General features: G+C 36.1%; 1 protein-coding gene across 4 annotated transcripts in view; it reads right to left on the bottom strand.

The window, feature by feature from the left end:
• P2RY10 (P2Y receptor family member 10) overlaps window positions 1-20,309 on the bottom strand; it is a 37,774-nt gene that overhangs the window by 12,009 nt on the left and 5,456 nt on the right. Inside the window, exons 1-3 of one of the 4 annotated variants that reach the window (XM_070291885.1) lie at window positions 8,586-8,650; window positions 6,923-7,005; window positions 5,465-5,544 (exon numbers count right to left, since the gene is read on the bottom strand). The gene's annotated coding sequence lies outside the window, so the exon portion shown is untranslated. Of the gene's footprint in view, window positions 1-5,464; window positions 5,545-6,922; window positions 7,442-8,585; window positions 8,685-17,805; window positions 17,914-20,309 lie in introns of those variants that run through there. The other 3 variants (XM_070291886.1, XM_070291884.1, XM_070291883.1) reach the window with 3 other exon arrangements.

The raw sequence follows: 20,309 nt of genomic DNA, 5'->3' as shown, positions 1-20,309 counted from the left end.
GCATACAGGTTTCTCAAGAGGCAGGTCAGGTGGTCTGATATTCCCATCTCTTTCAGAATTTTCCACAGTTTATTGGGATCCACACAATCAAATGCTTTGGCATAGTCAATAAAGCAGAAATAGATGTTTGTCTGGAACTCTCTTGCTTTTTCCATGATCCAGCGGATGTTGGCAATTTGATCTCTGGTTCCTCTGCCTTTTCTAAAACCAGCTTGAACATCTGGAAGTTCACGGTTCACGTATTGCTGAATCCTGGCTTGGAGAATTTGGAGCATTACTTTACCAGCACGTGAGATGAGTGCAATTGTGCAGTAGTTTGAGCATTCTTTGGCATTGCCTTTCTTTGGAATTGGAATGAAAACTGACTTTTTCCAGTCTTGTGGCCGCTGCTGACTGGCATATTGAGTGCAGCACTTTCACAGCATCATCTTTCAGGATTTGAAATAGCTCAACTGGAATTCCATTACCTCCACTAGCTTTGTTCATAGTGATGCTTTCAAAGGCCCACTTGCCTTCACATTCCAGGATGTCTGGCTCTAGGTGAGTGATCACAATAACTAAATTTTGTTTTAGAACACAAAGTTAGGTCAGGCCTCTAAATATGAATCAGTGATTCTGAATACAAGAACATCGTAGGTACTAATAATGTGTATGTAAAGGCAGCTTCACTTCCCAACCAACTAGCTCAATGCTGTGTTTTTGCAAAGCACATAGTGAACTTATATTATGATGGCATCAGAATTTGTTTCAGACTCCTAAGTTTTAGTGAAATACTAAGTACGAGAGGATTCCACTTGCATCCTGCCACTAGCTAAGTGCTATTACTATTGATATATTACCTTTGACCTTTGAGAGAACCCTGAGTTAATTATTATTGTACCGGTTTTAGGGCTTCCCTGCTGGCTCAGACAGTAAAGAATCTTCCTGCAGTACAGGAGACCTTGGCTCGAATCCTGGGTCTGGAAGATTTCCTGGAGAAGGGAATGGCAACCCACTCCAGTGTTCTTGCCTGGAGAATTCCATAGACAGAGCAACCTGGATGGGCTACAGTCCATGGGGTTGCAAAGAGTCAGATGCAACTGAACAACTAACACTTTCATACCCCTTTATGGATCAGAAAATGAAGACTCAGAATTATTGCTTCTTCCTCAAAGTCTCAGTTATTACAATTTCAGTCATAATGAGGCTCTTCATGAGCAGAGAAAACTAAAGATTTTCCTTTGTAAGCAATTAGTTGCACCAAAATATGTTAAAGTCACATTTAGATGGATAAAACATTCTTCAGAGATGAAGATGCTAATAATCTCAATTGTATGTCTTGCACTTTTATGACTATGTTTTTGTTGTTGTTCAGTCGCCAAGTCGTATCTGACTCTGTGATCCCATGGACTGTACCATGCCAGGCTTCCCTGTCCCTCACCATCTCTGGGAGTTTGCTCAATTTCATGTCTATTGAATTGGTGATTCCATCCAACCATCTCATCCTCTGTTGTCCTTGTCTCCTTCTGCCTTCAATCTTTCCCAGAATCAGGGTTCTTTCTAATTAGTCAGCTGTTCACATCCAGAGGCCCAAGTATTGGAACTTCAGCTTCAGCATCAGTCCTTTCAAAGAGTATTCAGGGTTGATTTCTTTTAAGATCTTTGGTTTGGTCTCCTCGCTTTCCAAAGGACTATCCAGCACCACAGTTCGAAAGCATCAGTTCTTCAGTGCTCTGCCTTCTTTATTGTCCAGCTCCCACATGTGAATATGACTACTGGAAAGACCATAGCCTTGACTATGCAGACCTTTGTCCACAGAGTAATGTCTCTGCTTTTCAAAACACTGTCTAGGTTTGTCATAGCTTTCCTGCTAAGAAGCAGTTGTCTTCTAATTTCGTGGCTGCAGTCACCATCCAGAGTGATTTTAGAGCTTAAGAAGAGATTTTCACTGTTTCCACCTTTTCCCCTTCTACTTCTCATGAAGTGATGTATCACTGCACATATATGGCAAATGATTGCCACCAGGTGGTCTGGGTAGGGTACTATCAAAACCAGGAATCTTTAACAAGTTTTGCTTATGAACCCAAACCGCAATAGATCTATGGATAAAGTACTGGAATGATGGATTTATATGAGTATTGTATGCTCATTTGCTCAATCATCTCCAACTCTTTTCGACCCCATGGACTGTAGCTCTCCATGTTCCTCTGTCCATGTGATCTTCCAGGCAATAATACAAAGTGGATTGCCATTTCCTTCTCTAGATCTTTCTGATCCAGGGATTGAACCATGTGTCCTGAGTCTCCTGCATTGGCAGGCAGAGTCTTTACCACTGAGCCACCTGGAAAGCCCTAATAGTAGTGAGCCAAATGTAACAAGGCATATAAGATGGGGAAGACTCAGAAGCTGTAAAATATATTATAAAGAATACTGGATTTGGAGCTATAGCACTTGGATTCTAGCAATTATTCAAATACTATCTCTTTGTTTTGTTTTGCTAAGCCCCTTCCTTTATGCGAGTTTCATTTCCCTCGTTATTAAGATAAGATAATATGAACTGTATGATCTTAACTACCTTCTGCTCTAACTTGCCATAACTTTATGGGTCTGGACTCTCTAAACCCCTGCCTCTAACTAATACCATCAGCACTGCCACTTCCAACATTAATGCAACTGTCACCATCTCAACGTTCCTGCACTTTTCAAAGCATTATTACAACTATAATTACTATTAATTATTATTTAAAGTTCATATATACATATTATATATATCTCATATATTATATATATATATCATATATATATATATATATATGATATATATATAACAAACTAAGTCATTACCATTCTACAGATCAGGAAAGTGGGACTCAAATAAGTCATCACATTTATCACATTTACCTGAATGCTATACAAGTGGCAGAGTGAAGAGTGTGGAATATAGGCTTCTGGCATCGAGATAACTACTCAGTTCTACAAAGCTTTAACTTCTCAGTCCTCTCCCTCTCTTCACCTCTCGTCATTAAGTCAGTAATACCATTAAGTGAACAAATTTATCAAATAAATCGAATATGTGTCTCCTATTTTCTTTGATAATAGGACCAGCATGTGGGCTTGTTATCTTGGGAAGAAAAGAGAAAATTAGAGAAAGGTTGCTGATATATGACCTCCCCACTTTCCAGGGGAGAATATTCACAGGCCATTTGGGAATGTAACTTGCTTTTTTTTTTTTTTTTTTTTTTTTTTAGCATTTTTCTTCTTATTTGAATCACGAAAGTCTCATATTATCTACCCAAGCCAGTCAGATACCCATGCCCCAGTGTCCTTCATTCAGTCATTCATAACCACAGCCAAAGAAGAGCAACTTGAATTTGGAGCTCTACCATTTCCTGAGTTAATTAAAATCAACTGTAAATAACCTGGCTTGATTTCAGAAATATAGAAGTTTGGATATGTTCTTCAAGTCTAGACATTTCCCCTATAAATTAAAAGTGAAACATTTTTATCCTTAAAATGAGTTAAAATTTGAATTGAACTGCCATGCATGTATCTTTATTGGATTTTTAATCAGATAAGAAGGAGGCCTAATTATTCATCATTTTTTCATTTGGGGCAGTATTTTGGAGTGCAAAGAATCATCTTCTTTGGACAGACCCGGGGTCATGTCTTGACTCACTTATTAGCTCTCCAGCCTGAAATGACTGACTTCATATTTAGTGGCTTCAGTTTCCTCATTTATAACACTAGGATCATAGTACCTGTAATATATATCATTGTGAAGATTAAATAGGAAATGTACATGATTAAGGAGTCTGGTGGCTCAGGTGGTAAAGCGTCTGTCTACAGTGCAGGAGACCTTGGTTCAATCCCTGGGTTGGGAAGATTCCCTGGAGAAGGAAATGGCAACCCACTCCAGTATTCTTGCCTAGAGAATCCCATGGATGGAGGAGCCTGGTGCAAGCTACTGTCCATGGGGTCGCAAAGAGTCGGACACAACTGAGGGACTTCACTTTCACTTTCAAGGAAATCAAATCAGTCAACCCTAAAGGAAATCAACCCTGAATATTCATTGGAAGGATTGATGCTTTGACTACCTGATACAAAGAGCCGGCTCATTGGAAAAGACTGGTGCTGGGAAAGATTGAGGGCAGGAGGAGAAGGGGCATCATTGACCGAATGGACATGAGTTTAAGCAAACTCCAGGAGATAGTGAAAGAGAGGGAAGCCTTGTGTGCTGCAGTCCATTCCACAAATAATCAGACAGGACTGAGTGAACAACAATGACAAAAAAGTAGAAAACCTATCTATAATCCTGTCTGGTACACAGTATACATTAAATAAATGTTAGTTCATTTCTACTTTACTTGTACTGAGAGTAACCTCCATGAGATTTTGGTTGGATTGTGTACTTTTCTGAGTTTAGAAAATCTCCCCAAAAGCATAGGTGTGAGAAATATTAAGTAGGATTAATGAAATAATTCTTAATGTAAAAGAGTGGGAAACACGTATTACTTGAAAAAAAATCCTTATTATAGTAAACACATTTGAAAATAAAAATTATTTTCCACATAATGCAAATTAAAAGTACAGATCTGCAAAAATATTTTTGATTATTTTTCCCACAGTACTTGGAAAATGGCAATGTGATGGGATGTTTTATTTTAGGAATCCAGGATCAGGATCTAGTTCTTAACTAGGCAAGTCCACAATAACTTTGCAGTGAGATTTTTGTTTTTCAAATGGAACTTTTCATTTAAAAGATTAAGAAATACTGATTAAGTGACACTGTCAGTGTGGAAATCAGATTTCAGAATTCTTTCCCTTGTATGTTTCCATTTTATCATTTAAAAAAAAGGAAATTATTTGCAAAACACTGCCTGTGGTCTAAAAGTTGAAACTGTCATGATGACATTACTCTGAAAGAAGTATAGTGGCCCTTAGCATAGATTACTGAGTTCCCTTTGAAAACTAGACTGTATTTCCAGAAGGTTCTAACTATAGTTAGATTTCCCTACTGTCTCCTTATTTACCACTTCATGATATACTCTTCTCAGGCACCAGGAGCCTAGAGTCAAACCACTGTACTAGAAAGGAAATTAAAAGACTATCTATTTCAAGCCCCCACCTTATTATAGATGAGACTACTGAGACTCAGAAAAATAAAATAACTTGCCCAAAGCCAAAAGTGAATCTTTGACAGAACTTGAACTAAAATCAAGATTTCTTTCTGCATTTTGGTCCATATACTTCATCACTCTGCCTATGATGCATGTGAACCAATACTAGATGAAAATTTAAATGCAAAATATCCTGACCTGAAATATAAGTAGACATTTTTAGCAAGAGTTTTTAAATAAAGCATAGACTTCCCGCAGTCATTACCCTGATTGTAGGAACACTTAGAAAAGGTGGATTCACAAGACAGTTCTGTCCTCTTTACTTGGGCCATAGACCGTCCTGCTTCTTAGTACATAAATTGACTTACCTCAAACACAACAAGCTGTGAAAAGTCACCCAAAACCATCCAGAAGTATATTCACTCATTTGAAGTCTTGTGTTCCACAACTGCCAGGATTTGCACAGTTTGTACAATTTAAATTCAACAATTTTTCCAGTTGACCCCCCCCAAAAAAAAAGAACTGCTTTTGACTAAAGAAGGACCTTTGTTCAACAGGAACTGTTGCAAACATAATTACACCAAATGCATGACTTTATTCTGGTTCAGGCCATTTTCCACCTCAATATATCAGCATATCACATATTTTTTAACCGTGAATAATTTTACTGGGTTGCAATTGCTAAGGGATAACCTCCTCAAATAATAGAAAGGGCAATGAGTCCCACATCCATTTGAAAAACAAAAATAAAAACTATTCCCACTTGCAGGATTCTTGGGACTGAGACAACTCCATCCAAAATGCACCACAAAGCTTGTTATCATTATATCCAAAATTATCCTGGTACCAACTGTTGTGGCACAGTTCACCTTGAAGGATTCCTCAACTGGAAGTTTTCTTTAGATTCGGCCATCTTAGCTCAGAACCAGAAGGGTTGCTAGCACTCAACACAATGAGAATGATAATTGCTGAAAAGATAGGTACCACTTCTGTGAGCTCTGCTATCTAGTAGGTCTGAAGTTGGGTCAAAATACAGCTTTCAAAGGATCAAGAAATGCCTTTGAACAGATTGAAATAATTTTAACAGAGTTTGTCATCTGGGATATTTTCTTCTTTCCTAACTTAAAATCCAACATAGTTATAAATATATTTACAGTATTCTCTGGGAGATACAGGCTTCTGTAGGAAAAAGAGACCATGATTTAGAAGACATATTCTAGTTCCAGCTCTGCCACTAACCAGCTGGGTGATCTCAAATGTCTTCACTTCATATCCTCTCAGTTTTCCCATCTGTATTGTGAGGGATTTGGATCCCTAGGAGCTCCTTCATCTCCAAAACCTATGATCTGACTTTCTTTCTTTCTGTCTTATCTGTGACAGTTAAACTTACCAAAGCAAGGAGCTTATACATAAAAAAAATGTTCCTTCATTAAGCAACTACAGAGCAGAAATCCAAATCCTCTTTTTCTGGCTGAATAGGTTAAGCTATCCCAATAAATTTCACTGAATGTACTCTTTTCTTATACTTTGTGCTGTCTTCCCTGGATGATAAGGAAACAAAGAGTCCTCAGCAAAGAGTGAGCTGCATCACAGACTCCTTGATCCTGTAATAATGGTGGGAACTAATGGCATCAACTTTAACTTTGTATTCTAATCAGAACCAAGGAAAATCACCATTGCTCCTGCTGTAATAAGTCTGAAAGAGGCCAGGGACCATTTTAAAATTGGACACTGGTCTTATGTCTGCCCTTGTCTTGGATCTTCATGACCCACCAACCTTCCCACATGAAATTTTACCAGTTCCCATATATTAAGCTGTAACTTACCTTGGAGCCTTGCTGGGCTTGTTTCTTTGCAGGGAGTTGGTGGTGAAAAAGCTAACTCTTGGTGGCTCGGAGCCTACTGATAACTGACAAATTTGTTATTGAAAGAGGAAGTTAAGTGCATCTGGTGTCTCACCACAAAAACCTAAAGGTAAGTCCCTTGAGTAGAAGATATTACTTGTTTTGTTTAGTTTTTATTTCACTGGTGCAAAGAAGTTCAAAAAGCTGAGAGCCAAAGTGTGCAAAATCAAATGATGACTACATACAAGCTTTCCTCATTGTCTCTTACCCTATCTCCTTCCAGCACAACCCAAATGCCTATTCATCTCACTATATTCCAGTAAGCTCTATTTTAAGATAGGATTCTGAGGCAAAATCTGAATACAGTTTACCTAAGAACAAGAAAACAGCAACTTTTTCAAATCTGAGAGGTAAAGAGTGAGAAAACCTCAAGAATATGTGTCAGAACTAATAGCAGTGGGACTACATTTGCTTAAGCTATTCCTTCCAACTGTAGTACCCTTCCCTCAGCCTTTCATCTCAAGGCTTTTATAATTTAATGTGCAGTTTATTTTTGTACATTTCTTAGTGTATTGCAAACTGCTTAGGGGCAAAAATCATATCTGACTTGTTCTTGTATTTCTAACTAGTCTAGCACAAGGCACTTTCATAAATGATTGTTTAATGAAAAATTGAAGGAATGAATGAAAAAAATTCAAATAATGAATAAATAAATGAACCATATATCCTACAGTCTCCCTCCAATGTACCAATGCACCAAGGTTTCAGTTTCTGTAATGTCTCTGAGGCCTTTAAAAGTATGCAAGTGAAGAAAGATCATACACTTGGGGACTATAGAGTAGTTCTGAAAAACAAGTCTTGCAAAGCAACACAAACATCTGTGGGCATGTGAGGAAATTACATTTAGAACCCAGGGCCTAGAACTGCAAAGAGACTTCTGGGTAATAATAATAACAAAGGAGAAAAAAATAATACTGTGAGTTAGATCAAACACTAGCATTCTGATTTACTGATAGGGCTGATTAAAGAAGGAAGTGGATGACAAAATTTTTGTAAAAGGCAACCTGGATCTCCCTGTAAACTAGAATCATTCAAGAACAAGATGGAGCCATGCCCAACACTCAGAGATCACCAATATAAATTTCAAGGGCATAGAGAGACAGAAAATAAACACTTTTATCACTAGAAACTAGGAACTTGAACTGATTGATGAAAAGGCCATGGCTTGTAAGAACTGGTAAAGGAAGAGGATACCCATCCTGGCTGAGGTATATCAAATGAAACATGCCTGACCTCACAATCCCCTTCTTAATTCTTATTTTATATATTTATACAGCTTCGATCTGTTGTTAGTTTAGTTTGCTGACTTGGCATACCTACTGAAAGGAAAATGCATGGATAGGCCAACACATGTTTCATTCCATTTGTTAGTTCTAATCTTCACTATAAATTATTAATATTAAACTGTCTTTATGTTACAAATTCATCTTTTCTGAGCTTGGGAAACATGAGCCAGTTTTCCTAAGCTATGATCCTTCCCGGGCCAAAGAAAATTTCAGACCTGTTGATCTTTAAAGCCAAACCTTAGGACAAAAGGATAAAAAGAAACCTTTCCTGACAATTAGCTATAGTCACTACCACCTACCTTCATTTCCCAGACAACATCTTAACATTGCTAAGAAAATGGCTTGCCAGCTTGCTTCATTGCTCTCTTGCACACAAGTATCTTCTCCTTTCATTAGTTCTAAAAAGGGAAACAAAAGTAGCTCAGAAATAAGTGACCCAGTTTCGGCAAAGGATATTTCAACTCAGCTAAAATTTTGAGTGTTAGTTAAAAGGAGCAAAACTGTACACAAACCAAAAAAATGATAATTTAACAATCATCTCCAATTAACTTTTAGAAGAATATCTTTTAACTATTGAATATGACTGATAATCTAAGACTTATTATCATTTCAAACCAAGTAGTAAAAATATCCAGTCATAAGAGTCTGAAAAAATAGTTCAGCTACCCCATTTTGCTCATAGTTCTGAATTCTTCCCTTCTCTCATACGTAGACTTTCAAAGTTTAACTGGGGCATAATATCTTTCCTAGATCTGGGAAAGTTTATGAGTTGTTGCTTCAAAGGCTCTTATGTCTTCTCTAACCACAACAGTGTATTAGGTGTGATAGCTATTGTTGAGGATATCATTTGTTACAATACATTATGTTTTCTAAAAGGGATATTGGGAAGAGCTAGATTTTTCCTAATTGGTTTGATTAAACTCCTAATGGATAGTGATAATTGTGACATATGTCCTTTTTATAGAGTCTGCTGAAAACCATGGGACTAATTTAGAGTCTGCTGATTGCAAGTTTGGAGATATTTTTATGGTGTACTTTTCTTTCATGGCTTTAATTTTATGACCTTTTATATTTTTTCTTTGTTATTTCCACCTATTATTCATTTCTATACCTTACTATAGTATGCATCCTTTTAAACTATCTTCAATTCTTTCTGGAACAATAGTATAACAAAAAGTGAAAAAAAGAGGAAAGAGTGAGTTGTGATTTCAATTCCTTTTCCATTAGAACTGCTTCTGCTGCTGCTAAGTCACTTCACTCGTGTTCAACTCCGTGTGACCCCATAGACAGAAGCCCACCAGGCTCCCCTATCCCTGGGATTCTCTAAGCAAGAACACTGGAGTGGGTTGCCATTTCCTTCTCCAATGCATGAAAGTGAAAAGGGAAAGTGAAGTCGCTCAGTCGTGTCCAACTCTTCGCGACCCCATGGACTGCAGCCTACAGGCTTCTCTATCCATGGGATTTTCCAGGCAAGAGTACTGGAGTGGGGTGCCATCACCTTCTCCATTCCATTAAAACTAGTGAGTATTAATTGCTTTAGATAAACTGTCTTTAAGAGTTTCTTTTATCTGAGTCTGCAAACACATATTATTCCTGCACTTTTCCAAAAATAATCATTCAATAGATACTTATGGAGCTACAACAATGATTGATTTGGGATACTTAGTGGGAAGAGTGGGATTCAGAAGCATAAAATATGTTCTCTAGCTTCCAAGAATACATAGTTTAAGTAACAGATTAATCACTCATAAACAAAATGGAAACCATAAATAGTATGATTTACTATTAAATTTTATGGAAGTTAAGATGAGTTCAGTACAGGCTAAATCTGGGAAGATTGACTGATCTTTGCTCAATAAACAAATTTGGTTTCACTAGTATTCCCAATGGGTGAAACATGTCCCACTGAAGACATGCAAGTTTATTTTGGGTGGTGCAAGGAATGCCTTTTTAAACATTTTCAAGTTATACAGTTTGTTTTTAAGGCTCTAAAACGTAATAAAATTGTACATCACATCTATGATTTCATGCATAATACTACTTAAGATGAAGCTAAAGTATGTAGCTAAGTTTTAAAAAGTTTGAATAAGCAACATACACACAAATAAAAGTATAGAGGGTAAGTCAGTCAATTCAGTTCCTCAGTCGTGTCTGACTCTTTGCAACCTCATGGACTGCAGCACACCAGGCTTCCTTGTCCTTCTCTATAGAGGGTAAGTAGATATGACAAAAATAATAGAGAGATATATTTGCATATCTGAAATTTAACAAATATCAGCTTAAAAAGAGAAGGGAAGTCAAAGACTCCAGGAGAGAGAAGAAATATTGCCAAAGATGTGAAAGAAAAGTAAGCATACTATTTGTGTGATAGTGAGGACAAAATTTTGACTACTGCAAGGGCATGCTAAGGAATAGAAGGAAAGAATTTTGGAGGGTGAACCCATACAAAGAAAAACTTAAGAGCATAGAAGCCATAGGATAAAAGAAATCATTGAATGCATTTAAAGAGAGCTGAGAGGGGGAGATTAAAAAGTCTTATTTAGTGTGTGTACTTTCTATGTACTGGTCACCATTCTAAGCAATTTGCATGCATCATTTTACTTAATCCTCAGAATAATCCTAAGGAATAGGAACTAATATTATGTCCTGTCTTAGCCATAAATAAATTGAAGCACAGAGAAGTTAACTTCCCTAATATCATACAACAAATAAGTGGGAGAGATGAGATTCAGATCCAAGTATGTCTGACTTCAAAGCCCAACCTCTTTATAACCACTCCCTGAAGGATTACTGAGACAAAGGTGCACAGAATGCATTGGGGAAAAGATGAAACAGGAGGTGGAGAGCCCTAATGGAGGAAACACCAATAATTTAAATTTAAGGTATTAACAACAAGAGCATTAATTAAGAAAACATATTTTTAAAAAACAACGCTCTTAAGTTAGAATGAAGATAAAGAGTAATTTCAAAAGAACTAGTTTTATTAAAATAACACAAAACTGTAATCAATAAAAATGAAAGAGGAAATTAATCTTCACAAGTAGGAATAAATTAGTCTTTGAAGGGGTTTAGTTTTTGCATATTTTTCACTAAAACTTTTTGATTCATACACTAAAATATTTCTCTCCAGTGGGAAGACCTTACTTTGCAACTGGAAGAGGAATTAATTTCCTTGGACCCCAGAAGCTTGTTTTGAAGACAAATATAAGCATAAGGCAACTTCTTGAGACCCCCCCCTCCGAGGAAGCTACAATCCTGAAAAGGGAAGTGGTTAGTCTCACAGATTGTGAATTTCTAAAGAAATGTATTTCAGAAAATTTCCATAAGAAGGAGGTTCCTTCAGCTAAATGGCTGATTGTATATACATGTTGTGAAATAACATAAATTAGCTTTTCTGAAATTCTTGTTTATCTATATTGTTTTTATATAGTCAAAGTTATGAACAATTGGCAAAAAGCCAAAGGATGAGGAAAAGTATTTCTTCTCTAGGTTTCTTTTTTTTTTTTTTTAGTTTTTTTTTTTTTTAAATTTTAAAATCTTTAATTCTTACATGCATTCCCAAACATGAACCCCCCTCCCACCTCCCTCCCCATAACATCTTTCTGGGTCATCCCCATGCACCAGCCCCAAGCATGCTGCATCCTGCGTCAGACATAGACTGGCGATTCAATTCACATGATAGTATACATGTTTCTTATTTTGGATTCCTTGTTATGAGGCTTACTAACTTTATATATTTCACTAGGAAAGTGGTGGAATAGGTGAAGGCTATATTTGTGTCCTACCTTCTTTTTCTGGCCTTTTTGTTCAGCTTTCTCTCCAAAGATATGGTGCCTTTCTAGACACTCTGGGATCCTTCTGTCACAAAAGAATTTGATGTGACTAGGTCTTTAACAGTAAAATGGGAATTTTTTTTTAGGATTTGGACACTGCAAACACATGGGAATGAATTGCAAGTGTCTGAAATTTTAGGCATTGACAAGTGGCAAAGATTCTTCAAATCAGCAACTAAATCAAATTCCCCAAATAAGCAATTCTCAAGCTTTTTCTCTCAACCCCTTTACACTCTTAAAAATCATTTAGAATCCCCAAAAAGTTTTTACTTATATGGGATGTATCTATTGTAAGTAATAAACAAAAACCTAGATTAGAGTTGGGAGTCCAGAAGGTGGAGCTCTCAAGCTCTACAACTATGACTGAGCCCAGAAAGACTCCTCTTCTTTCCTAGCAAGTATTCAGTGAATGAAAAGCCACAGACTCTTTGTTTATTGTCACCCTCCCGGCTTCCTTTTCCTCCCTATAAAGCACTCTCCTTCCCTTTCTGTGTAGGGACTTACACTTGGCTCATCACGTTTATAGACCCCAAATTGCAATTCTCGGTTGATCCTGATAAATCCATGTTTGCTGGAAAAAAATCTGGCTATTTTGTTTCAACAAACAAAATTTGTCTACTTGTTTCAACACTATCAATATTTCCCATACTAGACATTAAAAATTGATAGCATAGAAAACAAACCTATGATTATCAAAGGGGAGATGATGTGGGTAGGAACAAATAAGGAGTATAGGACTGTGCACATGTTAAGTCGCTTCAGTTCAGTTCAGTTCAGTACAGTCGCTCAGTCGTGTCCGACTCTTTGTGACCCCATGAATCGCAGCACGCCAGGCCTCCTTGTCCATCACCAACTCCCGGAGTTCACTTAGACTCATGCACATCGAGTCAGTGATGCCATCCAGCCATCTCATCCTCTGTCGTCCCCTTCTCTTCCTGCCCCCAATCTCTCCCAGCATCAAAGTCTTTTCCAATGAGTTAACTCTTCACATGAGGTGACCAAAGTACTGAAGTTTCAGCTTTAGCATCGTTCCTTCCAAAGAAATCCCAGGGCTGATCTCCTTCAGAATGGACTGGTTGGATCTCCTTACAGTCCAAGGGACTCTCAAGAGTCTTCTCCAACACCACAGCTCAAAAGCATCAATTCTTCAGTGCTCAGCCTTCTTCACAGTCCAACTCTCATATCCATACATGACCACTGGAAAAACCATAGCCTTGACTAGACGGACTTTAATCGGCAAAGTAATGTCTCTGCTTTTGAACATTCTGTCTAGGTTGGTCATAACTTTTCTTCCAAGGAGTAAGTGTCTTTTAATTTCATGGCTGCAGTCACCATCTGCGGTGATTTTGGAGCCCCAAAAATAAAGTCTGACACTGTTTCCACTGTTTCCCTGTCTATTTCCCATAAAGTGATGGGACCAAATGCCATGATCTTCGTTTTCTGAATGTTGAGCCAACTTTTTCACTCTCCTCTTACTTTCATCAAGAGGTGTTTTAGTTCCTCTTCACTTTCTGCCATAAGGGTGGTGTCATCTGCATATCTGAGATAATTGATATTTCTCCTGGCAATCTTGATTCCAGCTTGTGTTTCTTCCTTCAGTCATGTCCAACTCTTTGCAACCACATGAACTGTAGCCCACCAGGCTGCTCTGTCCATGGGATTCTCCAGGCAAGAATACTAAAGTGAGTTGCCATGCCCTTCTCCAGGGGATCTTCCTGACCCAGAGATTGAACCTGTGTCTCTTGTGTCTCTGTCACTGGCAGACAGGTTCTTTGTCACTAGCACCACCTGGGAATCTTTAGGGGTATGGGACTAACAGATACAAACTACTATATGTAAAATAGATGAGAAACAGGATTTTCTGCATATCACAGGGAAATATATTCAATATCTTGCAATAACCTATAATGGAATATAAGCTAAATATAATTGCTTTGTGTACATTTAAAACCAATACAATGTTGTAAGTCAACTATACTTTAATAAAAACTTTAGTTTATTAATCCACTTAAAATAATAAAAATTGTATGTTAACACAAATAACACCTATTTTGTGAGACAGAATTAATATGCAAAAAAAAATTATAATGAGAAAAGTGACAACGTTTTACATTTTTGCAAACCTCCTTAACAGAAAATATTTGGACTCTAATATCTTTATTCTTTCATTCAATCTGTTGTGATATATTGTTTTGGTTGTAATTTAGGAGAAAATATATGATTTTATATGAATGAGATGAAAAAGGGTGAGCATTTTAATAATATTTTCATTGAATAATACATATTCTTTGTAAGAGGGTTTTCTCAGTGGCTCAGCAGTAATGAATCTGCTTGCCAATGCAGGAGCCTGATGGGCTAAGGTCCATATGGTTGCAAAGATTCAGACATGACTGAAACAAGTTAGCACAAGAACTATTCTTTGTAACAACACCAAAAATAAACTAGTAGTAGTCTTTTACAGGATAACTGCAATTTGAATTCTGAAAGCCCACCAAGGAATTTTTCCTATTCTATTTTAATAAAATTAATTGATATAGCTTGTATTTTGAATGGATCATTTAGCCATGCATTATTTGTAACAACTTGCATTGGAACATATTGGTTCACTGAGTTATGCTACTGTTGATATCATTCACTATACAGAATCAAAAATTCATCACATTTGTTACTATCACGACTGATTTCATCAGAAAGTCTGTAAGTAATAGGAAACCATCAAGGATAGCATGATGGGTGCAAGTTGTCCAAATTTCTAATTTACTTGAAAATTCAAGTTTTAACATTGGCAACAAACAGTTGTCAGTTGTTTTTCCTTGAAGTGACAGGTTTACTTTGATCATTTCTAGGAAATGTCTGGCAAATACTCAAATTTAAATAACCATAATCTTCTTTCCATCCTTCTTTCAAGTAAAAAGGATGTTCTGTGCAAGAGTGTCTAGTTCAGCACAAACCTTAAATAATTTACAAGTGTTTTTCTTTGAGACAACCATTATACTTTGATGTGTGGCAGAAGTACATTGCATATACTCCCTAATTTTTTTTTTACACAAAACATTAAAAAGACTTTTATCCATCCAGCGATCCCACCCCTAAGCATATACCCAGAGAAAACCATAACTCAAAAGGACACATACATCCCAATGTTCATTGCAACACTATTTACAGTAGCTAGGACATGGAAGCAACCTAAATACCCAGAAACAGAGGAATGAATAAAGAAGATGTGGTACATATATACAACAGAATATTACTCAACCATGTAAAGGAATGTAATTGTGTCATTTACAGAGTCATGGATGGATCTAGAGACTGTCATACAAAGTAAAGCAAGTCAGAAAGAGAAAGACAAATATTGCATGTTAACTCATATATGTGGAATTGAGGAAAAGGGTAAAGATAATCTTATTTGCAAAGCAGAAATAGAAACACAGACATAGAGAACAAATGTATGGATACCAAGAGGTAAGGGGAGGTGGAATGAACTGGGAGATTGGGAGTGACACATATACACTATTATGTATAAAATAGATGACTAATGAGAACCTACAGTTTAGCACAGGGAATTCTACTTGGTGCTCTGTGGAGACCTACCTGGGAGAGAAATAAATTTAAAAAAAAGTGGGGGGGGGATATATGTACACCTATGGCTGATTCATTTTGCTGTATAGCAGAAGCTGACACAGCAGTGTAAAGCAAATATACTCTAATAAAATATTAAAAGATTTGTACTCAATGGTCAAGATTTAATAAAATTAGTTTTAATGCTGCATTAAGGACATTCTTAAGAGAAGCTCCTTTTTTTTACACAAGAATACTTGTATACTTTGATACAACTGCCTTGATTGATATTAAGACATCAGAAGTTTTACCCTCCATAGCTTTTGTACCATCAGTGCAAACATCAATACAACGGAAAAAAAAATTGTTTTAGTATTATTATAAAAATAGTTTTGATCTTGAGGGCTCACTAAAAGTCTTAATACCTTCAAGGATCCGCAGAGCACACCTTATGAATCCATGTCTCAAATCATGTTTCATAGGTAATCATACAGGGCACTGTTTAAAAATTTAGTCAAAATATCATGATTAAATAACTATAGATATAAACAACATTTAATGCTGCGAATAATGGTATATTATATTATTCTAACATTAATGTAAAAGTGATATATTCCCTGTAGATCCTTTTTGGCTGCCTTCAAATGTACCTTTGGTATACTCTTTGCTTTCTCCCCTGTCTTTATTTTCCTTTATTCATTTGAAGTCAAGATCTTGTTCTAGGATATGTTTGGGTGGATTCAGTGATAAATAAGACAAGTCCTTGCTCTTAAGTAATTTGAAACCTAATTTAGAAGGTTTAGAGATGCGTACACATAGTGCTAGAATACAATGCAGACTGTGATCAGATTTACTCAACTTTGCTCTTTCAGAGGCAATCACCATATTTAGGTCCTTATCTATGCTTTCACAGATACTCTATGCACATACAAGCACACACATATGTTTGCTCTCTTGTTTTTTATACTAGAAAGTAGTACATACATCCGTCTGCATTTTGATTTTCCACTTAGTAAATTATCTTAGATATAATTGTTTACCTGTAAAAATAGAGGTACCAATAATTTTTGACAACTTGACTATTTAATAGTTTATTTAATTCTTTTCCACTGGTTATTTAGTGGTCTATAATTTCTTACTATTGAAAATTGTTCTGCAAATAATATCATTTTACCTGTGGCATTTCAGCATATGAATTTATAAAGTAACATAATAGAGTGGTTTGGGTTTGATTCCTAGCCCTCCTACTTACTAGTTGTGTGCCTTAAGCAACTTTCTTAACCTGTATGAACCTATTTCTTCATTTTAAAAAGAGCAGAGGTTCATGTATATGAAGAACTGATAGTAGTATCTGACATATATTAAACATTCAATACATGTAAATTATTGTTTTTAACCTTCATGCGACCAGTGAAGCCACTGAAATTACTTGTAAAAGTTTGTGCACACATGAAATTTTCTAGAAGAGAATTCAAAGCTTTCATCAAATTCTGAAAGAAATATGGAATTCCCCTAAAAATGTAAGGACCATTCCTGGGGGTAATATTAATAGCTACTGGGTCAAATAATTTCGACTATCCTCTCTTACAGCAGTAGCTTTTTCTGAATCATAACTCTTATCTCAATTCCTTTAAAGAATAAATGCCTAATATTGATATACAAAATGCTTTACATCCATTATATGTAATCCTCACAACAATACTGCAAGACAGGAGTTGACATTTTACCCCTGAGGAAATTAACATTCAAAGAAGTCAGTTAATAGGCCCAGTATTAATAGACTGTATTTGAGCTCAGTATAGTCTTTCTTCAAAGTTTGAAAGGTTAACTATATACTAACCTTTTACCTTCCTCACTTGAATAATTGCATTTTCTTTATGCCAATAACCTTCTCTATGCTCGTTCTACAAATCCAATCCCTGATGCCTGGCTTCCACTACCTCTCCTGTACTAGAATTGGTTTATTAAAGGTTGTCAAATCCATCATAATCACACATTCTGATGGATCTTTCTTCAATACCTTCTTGAACTCTCTGATATTTGACATGGTTAGCCAGTATGAAGACATCATGTACAAGAAATTAGGTCTAGGTTTGGCTGAGATATCCACAATGGTGTGATCACTCACCTAGAGCCAGACATCCTGGAATGCAAAGTCAAGTGGGCCTTAGGAAGCATCATTACAAAGAAAGCCAGTGTAGGTGATGAAATTCCAGTTAAATTCCAGATGAAATTCCTGTTGAATTTTAACATATATAGATATATATTAAATATACCTATTAAATATATATTAAGTTTATAATAAATAAATAATTTTCCACTAAATGTCATGTAGCAACCTGGGGGAGAGGTAAGTTTGGGAGAGAATAGATGCATGTATATGTATGACTGAGTCCCTTGGCTGTTAACCTGACACTCTCACATTATGAATCACCTGTACCCCAATAAAAAATAAAATGTTTAAATAAATAAATAAGTAAATTTCCATTAAGAAAAGTCCAGACACAGATGACTTACTGATGAATTCTACCAATTATTATTTTTTAATAAACTAATAAAAGTTCTTCACAAACATTTCAAAAAATAAAAGATGAGAGAGTACTTATCTAACTTTACAAGGTCAGATTATATGGAAAGAAATGAGAATAAATTTGCAAGAAAATGAAACTATAGATCAATATCCATTATGAACACAGATACAGAAACTCTGAAGAATATTAGAATGGCTAATCCAGGAATATACAAAATAGACTATTTCAGCAACATCAAGTGAGATTTATCCCAAGAATACAAAATTGATTCAAAATATGAAAAAAAAAAGTCAATAAAACACATGATAGAATAAAACACACCAAAAAAACACATGATCTTAATATATGCAGAAAAAACATTTGACAAAATCCCATACATGTTCATTATTAAAATTCTCAGTGACCTAAGAATATATGAGTACTTCCTCAATCTGATAAAAGGCACCTACAAAAATTTTCTGCACTTAACATTATACTAAATGGTAAACGATTGAATGTTTCTCATGTAACATCACCAAAACATAAGGCTATACACAATTGTCCCTTTTATTCAACACTATACTATAATTTCTAAACAATTTATTATACAAGGAGAATATATTAAAGGTATACAGATTGTAAAGGAAGAGGTGAAACTATCTTTATTTGCATATAACCTAATATCACATACAAATAATCCTAAAGAATTCACTAGCGGATTTCATGAACCAATAAATAAGTTCAGCAAAGTTGTATGATAAAAGTTCAATATTTTAAAAAATCTCAATTTTTATTTCTATACAAGAGCAATTAAAAAAAAATTAGAAAGCTATTTCTTTTCCAATTGGTGAGAAAAATACTTAAAATATTTGAGTAAATGGAAGATATTTACACTGAAAACTACAAAATATTGTTGACAAAAGTTAAAGAACATATAAATAAGTGGAAAGGCAATTTATGTCCATGGGTCAGAAGACCTAATATGGTTCGCATAGCAATACTCCCCAAACTGAGCTTCAAGTTTAATTCAATCACTAAAAATCTCCACAAAGAGTCCAACACAACTGAACAACTGAACTGAACTGAACAATCTCCAGAGTGTTGTTTTGTTTTATTTCTTGCACAAAGGCTTTTAGTTCCTCTTCACTTTCTGCCATAAGGATGGTGTCATCTGCATATCTGAGCTTATTGATATTTCTCCTGGCAATCTTGATTCCAACTTGTGCTTCCTCCAGCCCAGCGTTTCTCATGATGTACTCTGCATATAAGTTAAATAAGCAAGGTGACAATATACAGCCTTGACGTACTCCTTTTCCTATTTGGAACCAGTCTGTCGTTCCATGTCCAGTTCTAACTGTTGCTTCCTGACCTGCATATAGGTTTCTCAAGAGGCAGATCAAGTGATCTGGTATTCCCATCTCTTTCAGAATTTTCCTCTGCGGGCTGCATCAAAAGATCCCACATGCCACAACTAAGACCCAGCACAGCTAAATACATATTTTTTTTAAATCATTTGCCAATGCATATGAGGGTTTATTTGTGATCTCTACTCCATTTGTCTGAATGTTTGTCTTTATGCTAATAAATACTGTTTTAATTGTTATGGATTTTACCAATAATAAGATTGATTATCAGCAAGTGTGAGATTTCCTACTTAAAAAAAATTCGAGTATGCACTCAGAATGTTGGGTCCCTCGAGACTGAGAAGATAGCAAGCAGGAAGGCCAGAGATCCCCAAGTGGCAGGAGGAAATAAACTGCAAGTGGCAGATATTTTTTCCTTCTCTACACAGATTTAAGAGACTTCTTTAATTCTGTGTTAAGGACACCTGATCCTGCCTTGAGCCAACCAATACGTTTTTCTTATGGAAATGTTTTTTCTTAAGCTATGTTAATGAAGCTGTGTATTTGCACCGGAATCTGCCTTTCTTCAAAATGGTCCTCAAATCGTTAACTTTTTTCTTTTCTCAAACCGTGGGCTGATAGTGGCTTAACAAACCTGTATTCCTGTCAATTATTTTATGGCCTGGGGATGACACACCTCATGCTATCCTATCCTAAAAGTGAATATTGTGGGAGAGGTGTCTGGTGAAACTCCCTCAGCCTTAAGGTGTCTCTCTTAT

The sequence above is a fragment of the Ovis canadensis genome, chromosome X (genome assembly GCF_042477335.2).
Source record: "Ovis canadensis isolate MfBH-ARS-UI-01 breed Bighorn chromosome X, ARS-UI_OviCan_v2, whole genome shotgun sequence".
NCBI classification, from domain to species: domain Eukaryota; kingdom Metazoa; phylum Chordata; class Mammalia; order Artiodactyla; family Bovidae; genus Ovis; species Ovis canadensis.
This window is presented reverse-complemented; position numbering and strand designations above follow the sequence as displayed.